The sequence below is a fragment of the Myiozetetes cayanensis genome, unplaced genomic scaffold (assembly GCF_022539395.1).
Source record: "Myiozetetes cayanensis isolate MyiCay16 unplaced genomic scaffold, myiCay2020 scf1, whole genome shotgun sequence".
Lineage (NCBI taxonomy): Eukaryota > Metazoa > Chordata > Aves > Passeriformes > Tyrannidae > Myiozetetes > Myiozetetes cayanensis.
In genome coordinates, this window is record NW_026086604.1 from 64,112,718 (window position 1) to 64,132,258 (window position 19,541).

The 19,541-nt window shown below is 38.9% G+C and overlaps 1 protein-coding gene across 19 annotated transcripts in view; it reads right to left on the reverse strand.

Moving 5' to 3' along the window:
* The window catches only part of LOC126645767 (poly(rC)-binding protein 3-like), a 504,091-nt gene that overhangs the window by 388,395 nt on the left and 96,155 nt on the right, over window positions 1–19,541 (reverse strand). For 16 of the 19 annotated variants that reach the window (XM_050326668.1, XM_050326691.1, XM_050326683.1 and 13 more), the window contains exon 2: window positions 13,124–13,261. The exons of 2 other annotated variants lie outside the window; for them this stretch is intronic. The gene's annotated coding sequence lies outside the window, so the exon portion shown is untranslated. Of the gene's footprint in view, window positions 1–13,123; window positions 13,262–16,360; window positions 16,501–19,541 lie in introns of all 19 variants that reach the window. One more of the 19 variants, XM_050326571.1, reaches the window with a different exon arrangement.

The following is a 19,541-nucleotide window of genomic DNA, read 5'->3' on the forward strand; positions in this document are numbered from 1 at the left end:
TTAATTAGGAAGACGATCAAGCAAGGTCTCCAGATTGAGTAGAAATATAGTATTATATTATATGAACAACACACCCCAAAAATTATTCCTCAGTTCTACAATCATAGGAGCAACTGCAAGGATAAAGAAGTAGAGAAATTCTGGAGTGACATGAAAAGGCTTTGGCAGCTGCTTCTCAATGGGAACACAGACTCTGGATGGCATCAGCTCTGAACCCACTAAAGCACAAATGTACAGTGAAGCTCATGCATGCCAAGTCAAACAGCAGAATAACTTGTGAGTAAGGATGATTCAGTAATAAAATTGGGTTTGTCCATTCCTAAGCCACCAAGGTGATGCTGAGACATCTTATAGGCAGATGTAAATTAGACGAATGTTATTATTATTTCAGAAAGTGCAATTCTGCCATGAAAATAAACATATCAATATTTCAAAACCTATAAAGTGGCAAGACACAAAAGCTGTACACTTCATTTTCTACCTTGACAGACAAATCTATCAGTGGGACTCCCAGTTACATTGGATGGTGTGAGCAAGACAAAATACCTAGTCCTAAACTCATTCAACATCCTCCGTGGAATTTCATTTTTTTCACATTTCATAGCAATAACAGCATTGCCATTCATTTTGAGTGCACCTACCACAGAACACAATTCTCTGTCCCACCCTAGTCCAAACAGACCATCAGCTCGTCCAAAGGCTGAGGACTCAGCTGCATTTACTCCTGTTATCCACCTCTCCTCTTTGTGTCAGAGCAGCTCTGAACAAATGCTGTCTGCAAAAGGAGGAACGTTTTCCCTTTACCCAGGCAAGTGGAAAGTGTTTCCCAGCTGAACTGCCCTCCAGCCCCGAAGGACTAATATTTCTTGAATTAAGTCATTCCTTTGGGTGAGGATTATTACTTTGGGCAGGGGAAGAGTGGCAGGCTAGACAAATTTTTAAGTACAAGTAGACCCAGTAGCTCTTATCATCCCACTGACCACCTGTAAGTGTGTTGGAGAAGCCACATTTTGATAGCCTTGTACTAGCTCTGAGTGTGTTTCCTGATATACTGCTTACAAGGCTTGCAGACAGCTGCAAAGCATTTCCAAACAGGCTGTTACAAATCTGAATAACTGTCATTCAGCAAGACTTTACGGACATTGTTACCTCCTTTGGAAAAAGATTGACTGAGAACATTAAATCGATACAAGTCCAAGCTTATCCTTGGCTTCAGTGTGAGATTCAGACTTGGCTTCAAGCATTTTGAACACCTTTATATTTCCTTCAAGCACTGACCAACCTTGAAAATTCTTGATCTACTCTAGGTCCTCAATAATATTACCTGAATATTATCTAGTGGGATAGATAGCAAAAAGCATTTTTTTACTAAAAAACATTAAAAAGAAGGTTTTACACTGGGATCTTCCATCTGCCTTCCTATTCTTTGGCAACAGCCAAGTCCCTCTGTCCTGTCTAAAGTCTAACAACTTTCAGTTGTTAGATGTCAGAAAAATTACCCCCAAACTTTGTCTGAGAGACTCCTGCTTTGCCAGCATTCAGGTCTTGGAGGGAGTTGCAAGATTCAGAGCAGAATCAGTCCTCCATATTTACTACTTCAGAAACATATAGAAAATATGTCAATTTTGTACAAGCAGGTCTGTAGCAGGTCTTAGTTTTTCTCTTTGGCATTTGACATCATACATTAAGAACTGAGAAGCAGGAACATTGTATTCTAGCATGTTCCCATTATGTACAGAAGCACATGCACTCATGGAAAGTAACAGGAATTACCACTGTAAACCAGGAGCTAACCTGTCAGTCAAAACAAGCAGGATTATTCTGATTAAATACAAAAATTATCATCAATGCAAGTCACCTTAGGTTTCAATAGTTCTCAGAAATTTAGCATGTAATTCCTTTCATCCAAAATTGGATGCCTAAAATAGGTCAGATTAATAGCCTAGCTCTATCTGTTTCTCTCTAGTGACTATACAGACAGCCCAAGATGGCTAGTTCTGACACAGGTATACAGAGAAAAGGGAGATTCATCTTATTCAAGAAGTCTACAAGCTACCAATAAGCTCTCTCTCCGTAGGGGAGCCAAGATTTATCAATAAATGTTTTTACATTAGGAAGCATTGATTCTGTAGAAACTGGTGGAAAAGTAATTTGAAATGCAGAGTGATTATAGCTTTACACATCCTAAAACAAGAACAATTTAAACAATGGATAAAGTAGACAGAACACCTAATTGAAATGGCCAAACAACAAAACCTACCTTCCCCATCTCACTTATCTGAAAAGGCCTTAGTTTGTCAACTCTCACAAAAGTAAAACCTGAGGAATTCTCACATACAACAAAGAAGTGAAACAATTTAAGCTAAAGGACAAAACCATCAGTTAAAGAACAAGAACAAAACAAACAAACAAAACCCCAAAACCCCAAAACAAACCCCCCTAGCTTTGAACTTGTCTTAGTGAAAAAATTAGTTTTCAATTTTCACAGGAGCTCAACTGGGGAACAGCCAGCCTTTAACAGGGCAAACAGCCAAACTGAAGATAGACTTTAACAACCTTCTCAGAGATTTATATACTACAGCAGTTGTGATGGAAAGAGGAAAACCAGGATTACTCAGCAGGTCCCTTCCAATCCTATGCTCCTAATTTGAGTTTCTACTACATAGCAGAGGCCAAGATGATCAAAGAGCAAAACAGCACCAGTGTTCAGGTAATTGAAGATACAACTTCAAAACTCCCCTCTTCTTTCCCCATCTCACCAGCATCTAAACTCCCTCTGCCTTCATCTGATCCTAAGCCTCCAGTACCACACAGAATAAGCTGGTCTACTGTTTTCTTCAGTTAAATCACCTCTGTCTTGATAGTGAAAAATTAAAAAGACAGCTTCCAATCCCTCTTCCTTCATTACCACAGAGAGAATAGAATACTCTACAGCTACACAACAGAAAATAACTTCAATTCACCCCAGCAGCACCTTTATTCATGCAGTATATGATATCACATTTCAAAGCTGAAGGATAACCCAGACAAACAACACCAGTAAAACACTTCCTTTAGGAAACTATATATTATTATATATACTTTTGGTAACTAACCACTAGATATAATGTAGAAGACACACACTATTTTCATTTACAGTGCAGGTTTATCTCACCAGAAGAGTTTCCTTGTCTTACTCCAGCAGAGCTCCACAGCATAAATGAACCCTTGTGCTGGCTGGTAGGCACCAGATAAGAACTGACTGTAATGAGAAGAGACATTTAACCTGGGACATATAGGAAGGTTCTTGTTCTCTTTGGGTGGATAATTGAATATCAGAATAAAGAAAGCAAAACAGCAGCACCTGTGAAGGTGGCACTGACATTCAGAAAAATGAATCCGCAAAGAATGTTTCTAGGCAAGACTGGATACTTTATGAGAGTGTTTGTTACCTAAGTAAAATATAAATATAAACCAGCTGCAATCTCTGCACTGAGGTATGGACCACTATAATAGTGGAAATACTTACAAAAACATTTTAGAAAGAAAAAAAATGACTGAACATTCACATAGTAACATTTTTTTGGAAAAAAACCCACAAAACTCAAACCAGCTACCCTATCTGAAGAGTGAATAGCACCCAGAAGCATGCCTAATTTTCAGAACCAATGTGGTTAATTCAGGAGAGGGATGCCATGCCACTCTCCCTCCTGTTGGTGCTCCCAGTTGCACTGCTTTACACTACATTCAAGAGAGAAGAGGCAGGGACTTGAGGTACCTGAGGCTGCAGAAACCCACACATTAGGGAGATGCATGTGCAAGGGTTGCTGGTAACAGTTGGTAGAAGGTGTCCTGTGTGGCAAAGTGCAGTAAGTAGCTCAGTACTGTCTGGCAGGGAAGAAGAGAGTATGATGGGACCAGGGAAATGTGGGTGGCTGCTGATGGGGACAGGGGAGTTTTGTGTAGTGTGTGGCGTTAAGGTGATGGATACTCTAAGGGGATGTGTTTATGCAGTGCAGCTAAAGATGATTAGAAGTCCTATTTAGGCTTGATTAAAGGAAAAGTTTCTTCAGGCAATTACTGATGGAAAAAAGTCATTATCATGGGAGTAGGAAGTGACTCAGGACAGCAATCATATCCTCTAACTATTTTTGGTGAACCCAGATTGATTTTGATGACCAAAGTCACATTATTTTTAGTTAAACTTTACGCCAGAAAAACCACAACTATCTTTGACTTAGTGTCCCTGTGAGAAGATGGTGGAGGACAATTTGTGTGCGTTGTAATTGCAGGGGGATTGTATTTGGAAAACTAACCTTTCACCTGACTAAACACTAAGAGACTCGAGGTGGCAAATCACTGAACCTAAGTAACTTACTGAAAAAGAAAAATAGGAGACAAAGCTGAGTGGCTTTATATGATCCACCCACAGCTTGAAACTAGCCCAGACCTCAAAGAAGACTGTACTGACATCAAGGGAACCTCATTATGAAGAAAGAACATGGTGTTATAAATAGGAAAGGATAAGTAAAACATGCCCTCCAAAATGCTGCTGACCCTGGTGAGAAGGTATATAGTGAGTACATAGGTTATTTCTGAACAAATGATTTTTTTTCTGAAATGCTAAAAAGAATCATTGCTGCTCTTAGCGAAGCTCTTCCCTGCTAATTGCAATACAGCTGTTATTAGCCATTTCCCCTGGCCTCTCCAGCTTCCACAGTAATTTGAAACCCTGATAATATTTTCTTTTTTTTTTTTTTTTTGTCTGTAGACAAAATCAGAAGCATTTTCTCTCTGACAGCACGACACAGGCTACAGACAGCCTGACGCCAAAGCTTTTTGCAGATCAATATAGTTAATGCATTTGAAGTCAGTAAAATCTCCCAGGTTATTCCAGGCTTGCTTGAGGAAAAAGCAAAGGGCTAGCGAACTGTGTAGATATGGATTTAATATTCAATTTTTTACTTAACTAACAGAAATCCATTTAAGTTACTTTGGCTTCCAATTTAGAGTATTTTTCTCAAAAACTATTTGGTAAACATGGAGAAAAATGTAACGTGGTAAGTGGAGTCAGCTACACTGAAACACAGGTTGGTGGGAGATTCGTTTATTTGTATAAAGACAAAACAGTGAATAAATCCCAAAGTTGCAAGAACAAAGATATTATCCATCCCACTACAACAATTTTCTTTCTCCCCATCTCCCAAATGTATTTTTTTCACTTGAATATTGCTTTAGTCACTCTGCCCTTTTCCACAGCCTTTCCTCATTTACTTAAGATACTTCTCATTTTCCTTAACCTTCAATCCTTATTGCTCCAAAGCATCTTTTCTGCCCGTAGATAAAGTTTTACTGACTTAAATACGACAACCAGAGGCAATCACAAAAGTGAGGAAATCAGTCATTCTCCTATCAAGCCCACCAGAATTGTTTTTCTTCCATTCAACCTCAGAAATTCCCCAGGGATTCCCATTTACCCTACCTACTTCCCACCTCCCACTCCACAAAAATGTGTAACAAGAAAAAAGGAGTAAGCCTCACTAAAAAAACTGCCATACTTTTTAGTCTCAGTTAATCTCTCAGACCCATCAAAAAACATTTTCATATATGTAAAACATGATTACAGCCTATACTGTAAGACTTTATAATACCACAGAGCAGTTTGCTGTCAATCTTTAAAGGATGCTACATATGGTACACCAAGTTCACTATATGTCATGCAAAGTAGAAACATTTTTGTTGCTTATAACTGGAAGTGCAGCTTAATAAACTTCAGTTCTATGTACAACATTGGGCTGCCAAAATCAGTGAATAATATAACATTTTCCACCTTAACATAATATTAACTATTATGCTCAAACACACACTGCTTTAAATGCAAATATTAATCATGTCATTCTAATATTTCAAAAAGAATTAATGCAATTATTTTATCAAAGTAGATGCAGTGGCAGGTAGGCAAGAAGAGGTAACTGTTACTAGTTTGTGGGAAATAAATTTAGTCTTTCAAGTCAGTATGGAATAGGTGGAATAGAAAAAATAACGTTGCCTTTCTTTTACATAAAAAGGTGTGTGATGAAGTTCCAGAACACTTGTACTTCTTTCCTGAATACTAACAGTTCAGATTAACCCAATAATATTTGCAATAATTTTTATAGGGTTTTTATTGAAAACCTATAAAGTGAGATTCAAGGTACATCATACAATTGTTAAAGTTAACATCACTTATTTCATTTTCTGAGTGTATCCATTCTGCTAAAAAGCTTCATCCTGGTGCATTGTAGTGCTAAAAGAAAGTAGGGTCCCTGCCATGAATTCCAGAACAGTCTGACTACAGCAGCTCTTCAGAATAGCACTTTATTCCTTTGTAGCAAATACATGAGAGAAGCATATAAATTATATCATCTGTGTTCAGCACAGTAGAACAGCAGAGAATTAGAGGAACAGCTTCAGTTTTTATGCATTGTTCTCTTACACTTGAAATGGCAGAAACCAACTGTGAGTATTTCACCCTGGGACCAGGTCTGACTGATACCGTGTCAGAGGCATTAGGCAGCAGTCCACCCCTCTGCATGCCTCTGCCTATCAAGTCAAATGGCAGATGCTCTACTTCATCCATAAACTTTATGTGATGCCTATCAAAGTTCTGAAGAACTCAGTGATCAAAAAAGTCATAATCCCCTTTGAGAAAAACGCAACAGGACTCCAATCTGAGCAGCAAAGTTTGTTGTGAATTAGCATTCTTGGGGATCTCAACTGTAATTTTTGCATCCTACACCACAGACCTCAAACTTTGCACATAGCTTCTCAGTCCATGAAAATATCTGTTCTATCTCTTAAGTTTAAATATGGCATATGTAACACTGTAGCACCTAGGGAATCCCAACAATATGGCTATAAACTCCTCAGAAGGAACAGGCAAGGAAGGAGAGGTGGTGGAGTAGCCCTGAATGATAGGGAGTATCTAGAGCTTAATGACGGTGACTATAGGGCTGAATGTTTATGGATAAGAATCAGGGGGAAGGCCAACAGGGCCGATATCCTCTTGGGATTCTGCTATAGGCCACCCAACCAAGCTGTAGAGGCAGATGAAATATTCTCCCAGCTGCTTATAGATTATAGCAGAGAAGGTTTACATTGGATATTAGGAAACATTTTTTTTACTGAAAACATTGGCAGAGATTGCCCAGAGAAGTGGTTGCGCCACCATCCCTGGAGGTTTGTAAAAGACATATAGTTGTGGCACTGAGGGACACAGTTTAGCAGTGGCCTTGGCTATATTGGGTTAATGGTTGAACTCAATGATCTTAAAGGTCTTTTCCAACCTTAATAATGTTGTGATTCTAATAATGAGTCAGGCAGACAATAGAAAAAATACTCTGCCTACAGATTTTGTACTCTTGTACGCTAGTAGTATCTGTAAAAACTCCAGTATAGTCCATTGGCATATAAAACAGAGGCTGAATTCCTTTCTGCTGTGCATTGGAATAGCTTAACCAGTTGACTCTGAATAACCCCTGCTCTTTCATTCCAGCAAAAAATTTGCCCCAGGGTCTTGCTAACACTTTTCATCATAAACACTAAAAGGGTAGCAATCCTCAAGCTCAAATGAATTAACACACTAGGTTTCTATGCCTCAGAAGAAGCAAAAGCTATTCAGTGTACTGTGAAAAGAAGGCATTTGTCTGATAAATGAAAAAAACCCACAAACAACCAGAGTATTTTCAAAATAAGCATGTATATGGCAGTTACAAAATATAAATTATTCACTTCTAAGCACATACAAGGCTAAATGTCATGGATGGCAGGACATAGCAATGCTCTTCTGAAAGCTTCTCATGAGGAAGGCAAATGCTGCAATCTTTAAACTGTGATTCACGTGAGGAAGACCACTGAAATCACTGGGATCCATCACCTTGCTGTGAGGTGTCCAACACTTGTGCTTCCCAGTGCAAGGCTAAAAGTATCAAGCATCCTGAGGGGTAGCTGATACTACCTTCTTTTTTTTTCTATCCATAAAATGATTACACCAAAAGACTTTAAACCACAACAAGGTGTGAATCTCAGAATCACAGAATCATTAGCGTTGGAAGGGACCTTTGTAGTTTATCTAGTCCAACTCCCCTGACAAGGCAGGGTCACCTAAAGCAGGTTACACAGAAACATGTCTGGGTGGTTTTGGAATGTCTCCAGGGAGGGAGACTCCACAATGTCCATGGGCTTGGCAGAGGGTGCTCTGCCCCCATCAATGTAAGGAAGTTCTTCCTCATGTTGAGGTGGAACTTCTTGTGATTTAGAAGAGTCTGGCACCTGCTTTTGAGATATTTATTGATAAGATCTTTTCTCAGTCTTCTCTAGACTAAACAGGCCCAGCTACTGCAGTCTCTCCTCATAATAGAGATGCTCTGGACCCCTAACAATCTTTGCAGCCCTCCACTGGACCCTCTCCAGTAGCTCCTTGTCTTTCCTGTCCTGAGTAGCTCAGAAATGGACACAATACTCTGGATGCAGCCTCACTAGGGCCAAGCAGAAGGGAAGGATCACCTCCCTCAACCTGCTGGCCACACTCTTCCTGATGCACTCCAGGATACAATTGGTTTTCCTGACCACAAGGGCACACTGCCAGCTTATAGTCAACTTGTTATCCAAAACTTCCAGGTCCTGCTCCGCAGAGCTGCTTCTTACTAGGTCAGCCCTCAGGCCATACTGGTACTTGGGGTTATTCCTCCCCAGGGGCTGGACCCTGCACTTTCCTTGGTTGAACCTCATTATGTTTCTCTTTCACAATTGTCCAGCCTATTAAGGTCCCACTGAATGGCAGCGCAGCCTTCAGGTAGATTCAGCCACTCCCCTCAGTTTTGTATCATCAGCATAAGATGGTAAAACACAGTACTTCTGTAGGACTAGGTTTGTTGCATATATTTAATTATTATTCTGAAGAAGAGATAATAACTAATGGCTAATTAAATCAGCGAGATCTGGAGAAAGCTGTTACGAAATTTTGAGTGACCTCTGATTCAAATGGGGACTGTGATGGCAGGGAAAATGCCAGGCTTCCAATTAAAGGTCTGGTGATTGATTAGATTAGTAGGAACTTCTAATGCAGATTGCTAGATCTTAAACTAGCTATTATAACTCGAGGAAAAATGATGAGTTTCATGTGAACAAGTCTTTACCTAAAACACACACTTGCTCAAAAAGCAGCAATATCAGCCTCAAAAAATATTAAGAAAGGCCCTACTGGAGTTATGACTTCTTATAACTTCCTGGAACAGCATGTTCTTACTGGCTACCAACCTTAAAACAAACAAAAAAGAAAAGGAACAACAACAAAAGAGAAACAATAGCTGAAAAATATTAGGGCAATGAAAAACTTGTTCAAAAGACAAAGAGATATACTAAAGAAAGACAAAACAGAAGTCTTTTTCTACATAACCATTTCTCAAGAAAATTCATTTTTTATGCTTTTTATTCAGCTACAATTCTGTAAAGATCTCTCCAAAGTTTCTACTGTGATTGCTGTGGAGGATTAAAAGAAATGGCCCCTGTATTTTCAGTGAGACAAAGAATATGAAGAATCACAATAATATTATAGAATAGTGCAGTGAATGTAAATTGCAATACCTTCAACAGAGCATAATTAAATTGTGTTAAACATAGCTGTGAAGTGTATCTACTAGTCATGTTTAGGTTAAAACGGTGAAGATGACAACATAGTTTTTCTGCTCAGGTTAACAGCTCTAGGTGAAGTTAATATGAGTGTGAATTCAAACTCCCAACCAGAAATAAAACCCAAGCTATTTCATCCTACAATATTCTGGAAAGGAACAACACTTCTTGTGTGAAAATACTCAATTAGGAGAATCTTAGTACCATATGTTGGTAAGAGAATAAATCTTATTTCTTTAAGTGGGTTCTTGATCAAGGGGAATTTTGGAGCACATAAAAATTTACATGTCTGAATATGAAAACTGTCATCAGAAAACTCAGTTCTCACTCTGCCTTTGAAGTCCCACAAACAACTCCACCTCAGCAACAAGGTATTCATCTCAAGTTCAGGAGCCCATGTGACAGTGAAACAGCACCTAAGTTCCAAAATCTCAGATCTACCCAGGCTTGTTTTCTGGGGTGTAGATGGAAGAAGTAATATCCTATACTACACAAGCATAACCTGGAACACTCACTTGAGTGTGAGGGATTTCCAGGCTCTCCCCACCCCGAGGAAGCATAGTCACCCCATTTCCAGCAGAACTATAAGCCAGCCTGGAAAACAGGAGTTGGGACTGTTCCACCAGTCATATTACAGCCCTGCTGGAGCAAAGTTGCAAATTTCACGTAGCTGCAAGAAGCCTTGCAAGAGGATAGCACAGCCCAGTGGCTGGGCAACTTAGAAAGGAAGGGAAGAGCCATCAATTCATGCCAAAAATAGTGAGGTCCCACATATCTGTCAGGCAGCTATGGTGACCACAAAGCCTGATGAGTCCTTTTAAAAAATCCTGCTATGGGGACCTACCTCTGGAGAAGAGCCTGCACTCCACAGCCTGTAGGCACTGGACTCTGCTCAGCCTTGGCTATGGGCTATTTCAAGGCTGTTTCTGCTGTGTTTGCAGGTTTCCACCCAATTCTGGCATGCACTACAGAGGGAGATTGTGTGTCCCAGCCCCATGTCTTTATTGAGCCTTCCTGGGACTGGCTACTAAGGACACCTGTTTCAGCCCTAAATATGACAGCAGAGAAGCACAGAGGCTACATCCTGCCCTTTGTTCTTACAAGTAAAGCATTTCTGGCCCAACACTGTAAACACGTCACAATTCCCCCACCAACTGCAGTGGGAAGTGTATTGCATCTTCTATGCATTGATTTAACTCTCTGTACTTGCTGCCAAGAACAAAAGTGTTGTCCTTGAGATAAATTTCCTTACTGTAATAATACAGACACTAATAACAATGAAGGAAAGAAAAAACACCAAAAAAAAAAAAGTGCATTACTTAGACAAAATAATAAACCATAAATCACTACAGTGACAGGATTAAATGTGAAACCTTTAATTATACATTTAATCATTTGCCACCTTCTTATTTTCCTTGCAGTAACATTTAAGAAGCATCAGTAGGATTTTAATTTGAGGGTGATTTTATTTTATATGTGAATTGAAAATGCAATACATATAGAAATGATTTTAAGAATAAAAATAATACTAACTTCAATCTTCAACTATGTCAACATCTTATTGAACACCTTTATTTCTCTCAGTCACAATGGCCCTCATTTAATGACATCACTGTGTCAGAACACATCAAGCCCATATCCATTGCACAGATATTATATAAAATAAAGTAGAACTGGGGGGGCAAATAAGTGGTGGCTTAGAAAGTACAATACTGTATTAAAATAAGAGAATGTCATTCCATTGCTGAAGAAGACACTGAATTATTTGTGAAGTATGGACAAACCTATACCCCCAGGTTGTATCTGCACCCCTGCGTTTTCTACAAGAAGGGAAGAAGCAGCTGCTAGAACAGAAAAGTGACTCCCCAGCATATGAACACCTTTTCCTATCGATTCCAGAGTCCAGCGACTGAGATCAGGGCTGGTTGATGCTGTTGCTTTTGGGTTCAGAGTGGGCAAGGGAATTACCCAATTTCTATAAAAATTCTGTACACTAAAGCCATCTTCCAGCACACTCAGAGGAGTACTTACTGAAAATAAAAAACCCACCAAAACCAAAATCCCAAAACCAAAGCAAAACAAAAAGCAAAAATAGCAAAATTCGCCCTTCTTCTAACTGGAGCATAAGGCAAAGTCCAGATAGCTTTCGCATTCAGACAGATCCTCTCAAAGAATGTGGAGTAGGAAAGAGCCAAAATATTGCTTATATGCTAAGAAAAAAACATATGATACTAAACACATCAAATAGTAGCAATTGTAAAGGTACTATTGTCCCTTTAGGCATTTCTTTCCCTGTCAGAGAACAGTTGACAGAAAAGTGTTTGTCCTCTGGAGTACTTTTTGTTTTATTTGCTTTATTGTGTTGAAGGCTCTGGCCAGTTGTCTTACAATTCCTAGTCAGGGTGGACTTTCACACAGCTAAAACTGTAACTCAGCTGCTCTACATCTTCCTTTAAAAAGGAAGTGTCCACTGGGCCTGGGGTGCAGGGAAGATGGATTTTCTGTGCTCATGCTTTTCACCCCAGCAGAGAGGTCAGAAGCATACAGGGCCTTGCCAATGTTTAGGGTGCAGAAATGAGCAGGACCAAATACAGTGGGGAAGCATCAGCCCTCCCAATGGAGGAGGGCAACATTTTTGTTATGTCTTTTGTAGAGAAACAAACCACCAGACAGAGGAATCTCAGGTAATCTTCAAGTTTTGTTTGGATTTTCTGCCATGTTAGTCATCTGTTTCAATTTGCCTCAACTTTTGAAATATTAAGTCATCCTTTTTACATGCAACTCTTGATTCTCTTGAATTGGCTTGTTGCTACTTGACAGAACCCCTGCCTCACTGCTTTGAACTGGAGGAAATGCTCCAGAACCTGCTGCTGTCTCTTCTTCTATCACCTTTGGAATAGGTAAACCCAGAGAGAAAAGAGGATAATTTAATTAGGTTCTAACTATCACTTAAGGCTACTGTATGCTTGCTTCTCAGCTAGGTAATTTTTTCCATTGTGTTTTGTAAGGAAGAAAAAGTTGCCTAGGGAAAGTAGAGAGCACAAACCCACATCTGTATGAATTTAAGTACAGTCAGCACTGGGAAAATGAGTTTTCTTCCTTTCTTTTCTCTTTTGGATCTCTTTTTGAAACATGAGGAGTTTGGACTCATTCAGTAATAGTTAGATTTTTCTGTTTCACCCACCCAAATTGAAAAAAGCCTTAACAGCACAGCGTGCATTGAAAAACCCTACTACATAGAACTGCCTATTTATTAAATCCCTGTTCAAGGCTTAACCTGAAATATAGGAGGTGTCTGGCTTAGTGCTTTTGAATGCCTGTGGGGCACCAGAGCCCTGGAAACATGAGACATTTTGATCGTCTTGTTCTCAACAATTACTGGATAAGAAATTTCTGAGGCAACACTTAAAGCAGACTTAAAGCAGTTGTTTTGTACCTGACAACAAATGACTGAGATGACAGGACATTTACTCACCCTGCCAGCAAGATGATATGTAGGTCTTTGGAATTTTTCTGTCTTCCCCTTCTCTAGTCCACTCATGCATCAGGTTCCTTAGAGATACAGGACATCCAAGTAATTTTATGTTTCTTGCTCTGTGTGTAAGGGGGTTACCTGTGACAGAGAGGACATAGAGACCAAATGTGGCATATGAAAGCACTGGAACAAACATTTCCAATCATTCTGTAATTCAAGTAGCTCCTACTTCCTGCCTTCAATAGTAGCCAATATGTAGGAATAAAAATCCCAAGAACTGGTTTATAAAGAAGCAGCCTGGGGAGATTATTGTTTAGTAAGGGCCAGAACATTTTATGCTGCCCTATTTAGTTGTAAAGAAATATTATGTGTGAGGAGAGCTTTCAGTGGTTTACTCAATTAATTCCATTAGTTAACAGAGCTAACAGAGTTAACTGGTGAATAATAAGTTGGGGTTATTTTTGGTCAATGTTAAATGCATTTACTTTTAGTTTCTCTCCCCCTGTTCAGATATTACAGCAATGGCCAAGATCCTTTCTGAAATATTAATTTAATCCCACCATTCTACACATAGTCTCTTCCCTGTACCATCTCTAAACTTTTCTACTCGTTTTTCACTCCAGAATGTTTTCTTTAAAGATTATTTGCTGATTTTTTCGGAATACCTGTAGACTTTTCCTCTTTAAGGAAAAACCGGTCAGACCTAATATATTTCAAAATTGTGATCAATCATTTCTGTTTCCTTCTTTTCCTTCCAGTACCACCAAGTGAGCTGAGGGAGACCAGTTCAAAGTCAAGCTTCATAATTGTCTATGGCACTTTTCTGCTCCATTTCTTTCAGAAATACTGTGCATCTGGTAAAGAAGCGGAAGAGGAGAATTTGGAACACATGCACAGATGATACTCTCTACAACCACTGGGCTGCGATAGGTCAAGGGGAGAAAAGCAAACATGCTACGCTTAAAAATATTATAAAAAACCTGAAAAGGGCAAATTGTCTAACTTCGTAGATCTCCCCTGGATAATTTTTCTGTTTTGCCAACTGAATAGCCAAATAGCCAAAATAGAAATAATTCAGGGAAGAAAAAAAAAAGCAAAACCAAGAATAGGTCATTATTTTAATTGTCTCACAAAGTCTCAAATATAAAGGACTTTCACTAGGGGTTACTTTGGAAGTAAAATTGGAAACTTGTCTTCAGAGAGTTTTCTATTAAAGGTCATGAGTATCAAAATCTATCGTCTCACTTTAGATCAGTTATAAAGCTACTATAAATAAAGTCTCCTATATGGCACATTGTCATTGATTCCCACTTCAGTGTAATCAGCACTACAGACACAGGAAATTCCTAAAATAAACAGCAGTATTCTCTACTTACTGCATTTAAAAAGGATCAGGGGTTCTGTATTTATACTTTAAGATATTCACTGCAATAAGTAATTAATTGTAATTTCTGATATGCATTGTACTTGCTAGTGAACAAATTATTTTGTTATGGTTTAGATGAACAAATCTACTGTATCAAAATACACTGTAACTATGACAACAGTAATTCACAGTTTACCACTGTCTTTACCACTAAGCAAATAAAGTAATTTTGCTGAACTGTTTCTTGATAATAAAAATGTCATCATTTGCAAGGAGTATTGTTAGCATTTACTGTCTTAGAACTCAGCCAATATCTTCTATGACAATTGTAAATACATCAATATCTTTATTGGATAAAACCAGACCATACAGATGGAAAATATAGTACCTATTCTACTGAAGCTGCTAGAGAACTCACAGTGACTGTTTCAGAGTTCTGTCTAAAAAAAAAATAAAATTCAAGATAAAAAAAAAACACTAGTAAATTTACTCACATGCAAATGAAAAATCATCCTAAAAAAAACAACCTTGTGGAAATAGATTGTTTTGATATCCTTCACATTATCCTGATAAAGATTTGGGGATGTGAAGATGAAAGTAAGAAGAATGACACAAAAAATATAACCCAAGCATTTTCATCAACTTTTTTGACAGCTCAAACTGAAATGTGTCTCCTGAAAGCCAAGACAGCAAAGGGGCCCAGAAGAAGAAGCTGCTGGCAGAAAACACCCGCCCCAGCACACTGGGACTTCCCAGCTCGCCACGTGGGAACTCATGCAGGCACAGCAGATGGGCAGCAGAGGATGAAGGGGCTGTGAGGGCTACTGGGGAGCAATGCAGAACTTCCTTGTCCTGGCCTGCTTGGATGAAACTGGGAAAGCCAGAGCTCAGTTGGATTTGAAATGGGTGCGGAACACTGAGGAACATAAGAAGCAACCAGATGAGCATCTAGGGTAAGAAAAGAAAGACTGAGGAGTAGGTTGTTGGGAGAGGCTGGTGAATGGCCATCCTCCAAATTCAGCTGAGCATGGCTGTGAGTGCTATTACATAATTTTTTCTTGCCTGGGCTAGAACACTGTTCATGCACTCCAGAGGTTTGTTTTAACCAACACAATGCTGCGTTTCTCTGACATACTCAATTTGCCTGCAGTTTTCTTCCCTCTGTATAAAAGAAGGGTAAAAGTGTATGTGGGAATTATCTATTTTTTAATAATTTTCTCAAAGAAAGAATATTGAATTAAAAAAAAAAAAAAAAAGCAAATGGGTGAAACTACTAGACCACTACTAATTGCAGTTTGATTTTTTGTCTTTCACTCTCTATTACCTACATGATTTTGTAAGCCATTCACCTTGTTCCAGTTTTTTTTCTTGTACTGAATTACTGTAGACGGACAAAAAAAAATTTCACTGACAACCTAGTTCTCATCAGATTTTTGAGTGATCAGGTCTAAGTAAGTGTTATGATTGATGAGCTTGGTTTGGTAGGCAGCAGTTCATGAGACATTCTAATAAGTGGCAATACACAGGTCATGAGTCCAGCCTTTGCAAGAGGACTTATAGGGACCCTTCATTTCATGTGATGTTTCCCTGGGCAAAAAACTTCCACTGTACCATGGGATGGCGCCAGACTGAAAGCATTATCATTTCTCCAGCTGCATGGTCCATCTGTTTCTCCCTCTTTGCCTCTTCATGTTTACCAAAAAAGTGCAAGAGTTTGCCCCCATACACTTTTCAAGCCTGAGTAAGCAGCTTAATTATTCAGACAAAATACCATTGATTTGAAAGTGTCTGAACAAATGAAATTCAGGCTTGACAACCTCATTGAGAAGGACAGCCAACCTGCTCAGGGACCTTCCATTTGTGTTACTTACAGTTCTTGTTTCTTTATTTCAGGGTCATTTGATGCAATACAGAGTAACCTCTGGTATTGCAGTCACACAGCTTCTTTTGAAATCAGAGAAGACTTTGCTTAAGATGCAGACCTTCAACTTCCTCTGAATCCAAGAGCAATCTATGTGCACCCAAAGAGAATATATGAATCAGGGAAGTGCACAGCAGTGCTGAAGAAATAAAATGGTAAGCTCAATTTAGCACCCACTAAAATGAATGGGACTGTGTACATCTGTGAATGTGCTACCCTTAAATGTGACGTAATTCTCAGACTCTATCATTGACTTCTTCTTGAACCATAAATTCTAGTTTTTTAATGTCATTATGTCATACCAAAGGCTCGTTTTCTAATAAACCATGCCTTGTTTTCTTCAGTATTTCCAAGTGTAAGAATTTAGACAATGGACAATCATCTTCCATAGTACTCACTTTTATCAAAGCAGTCATACTACAAAATAGAGACTCCATTATACTACATTTGCTAAATGTAGATAGGAAGCAACTTCCCAGGCTATAAATGGACCATATTACTCATTACATTATCTGTTATAATAGTTGAACACCAATGAGTTGCAGATCCAACAAATATCCAAAAATGGCATTGCAAAAGCCCTAAAATTAAGTTCTTGACAGATAATAACTAATGCTGTACACCCCTACTCTTTATGTTTTGAACAATATGTTCATAACATAATATATATTTATGCAGAAGAAACCAGTATTTAAAACTCTTACATTTATCATAAAAATAGATTTTATTACACAAAACAGTGCCTTCCGATAAGAGATTTACAATTGATTAAAAAGGATGGCTTGTCCTAAAACACTTACATGATTGCATGCAAAGAAAACAGATGGTCTGTGTAACAGTAATTTGATTTCTTCCAGCAAACATTACTCATGATATAGAAAATGCTTATGCTGATCTACTCCAGAATGATGTGTGCGCTTTGCATCTCTCTTCAAATGAAGCCTGTAATTCTGCTCAAGGAACAGCACGGCAGCTCTGGTTTCCTAACAAATCTAATAAAGTCATGTTGTCTAATGCATCATTCCTTACTTAAGAGCCTGACAGCACAAAGATTGATTTTAACTTTTCACTCTTCCAAAAGTGCTTAACATAATGCCATGTTCCTTACCCATTTACTTCATTTGTAACACTTCACAACAAAAAAGAATACTATTTCATCTCTGACTAAAGGAAGCATCATAAGCCAAAATGCGATGTTTATTCTCCTCTGGCTGCATCTAACACTATTCTCCTTTATATAACTGCAGGCATACCAGAAGGGGGGTACTGATAAGTCTTCACCTGTCCACCTCAAATTTTGTTGTAATCTCTCAAGTCACAAGAATGCTGCTCAGGAAACTTCAGCATGTTCTACTCAAGCTTTATGCTTCCCCAACACTGGATGAAATGCTGTCTGCCTTTGTAAGGCAGACAGCCCTCATGAGGTCGCCTAAATCACTGAAGTTCTTGGGACCAAACTGCCAATGGAAACTCTGTCACTTGTTCACACAGGATGACAATCTGGGGTCATAAAGGGTTCATGATGCCTTTTACAGATCTTTTTGCATGGGTTGAATACAGACATATCCTTTTCAAATGCACAAATTTAACCCCTAAGAGTGCATTCTTAAATCTGTCCCTTTTTTTTACAGACTTCACACCCAGGTATGTTTCATCATCTGCAAGTAATAACATGCCTGCTGGGATGTAACCCTATTTGTCATTATATTGTCGTGTTTGATTACTGTCTCTTCACTTGACTGGCCTGGACTTACCCAGGCCAAATGAAGTAAGGGCACAATCCTATTAAATTCCTGCTGGGAACACCCTAAACTGCTGCTCTTGTCAGTGGGAATTAAGGGTTCTCAGAACATTGTAATAGGTACTCAGACCCTTGAGAAATTGGACTCTTAATTAGATATTCCCTCATGACATTGTGTGATTATTTAATGTTCTGACAAGACGCCTCAGCAATCTCACAGGCCCTGAATTAACTATCTAGCTGCAGTTCTGTGAAACCTTTGTCATGCTTGGCCATGGAAGCAAATTGCATTTCATGGAGCATATGAAATAATTTATCCAATGAATTGGCTGAATTATATATAACACAAACTATTGGCCAGGCTTGGGATGTCCAGTTTTAAATAGCTGTTCTTTTTTTACCCCTTTCCTCTTCCATTGCTTGTGCCCTGCCCTCCACTCTCCCATGCACACTTTTTATTGTCCCACTTGCTGGCACAGCTCAGGAGCAGCAGCAGCAGGAGCAGCAGCAGCAGTCCTTGTGGTGACATGGGATGATCCATCACACAACGTACATGAGCTAGACCAGTCCTTTATCATAAAATTCCTTTTCTTCTGTCTGGCTTATCTGCATTATAATATTTGTTACTCACATGTAAATTTTCAACTTAAGTCTATCCATCCAGGGGCTGCTGAAGTTTTTTAATCTACACTGAAAAGTTTAACAAAACCTCAACAGAGTAAACATTTCTGCCTTTCAGCTGATGCCATGTTATCAACAGCAATAAAAACTACAATAAGAATGAAAAACAAGGCATAAATAAATAGAAGAAGTGCTGAATGATATAGTATAGGACATACAAATGCACACAGCAGTGGCCATCTTTTTATCATTCCTTATGCAAAACAGTTTCAGGTACAATCACCCCAGGGAAAAGGACATAGCAGAAAATGTCTTCCATAGGACTTTAGCATTCTGATTACTATACTCTGGCTCAAATGTGCAAAATTATGGTGCTTAGGAATCAACAATCATCTCTCATTCACTTCGTAGAAATGGAAGCTAGAGAAGTATTTGGACCACCTACCCCAACTCCTGTGACACCCAAATACCCACCTCAGGCCAAAGGACTGTAGTCAGAGCATATCAGCTATAGGTAACTACAGCTGATATTGAAACGTGTGTTGCCAATCAAGAATAAGAGACAATGACTGTCAAGAGAGGCATTAAATTACACTCCAAATGTATTTTTAGGAAAAGCTTTATTAAACTTCAAAGTTCTCCACCCCTGCTGGCTTGCAATGTACTTCATGAAACAATATGAAGATATCACAGCACTTGCATGCTTTCTGCTGAAGCTCATAGTTCCTATGCTTGGAGTTGCTTTCCAAGAGGTATATTCAACTCCACT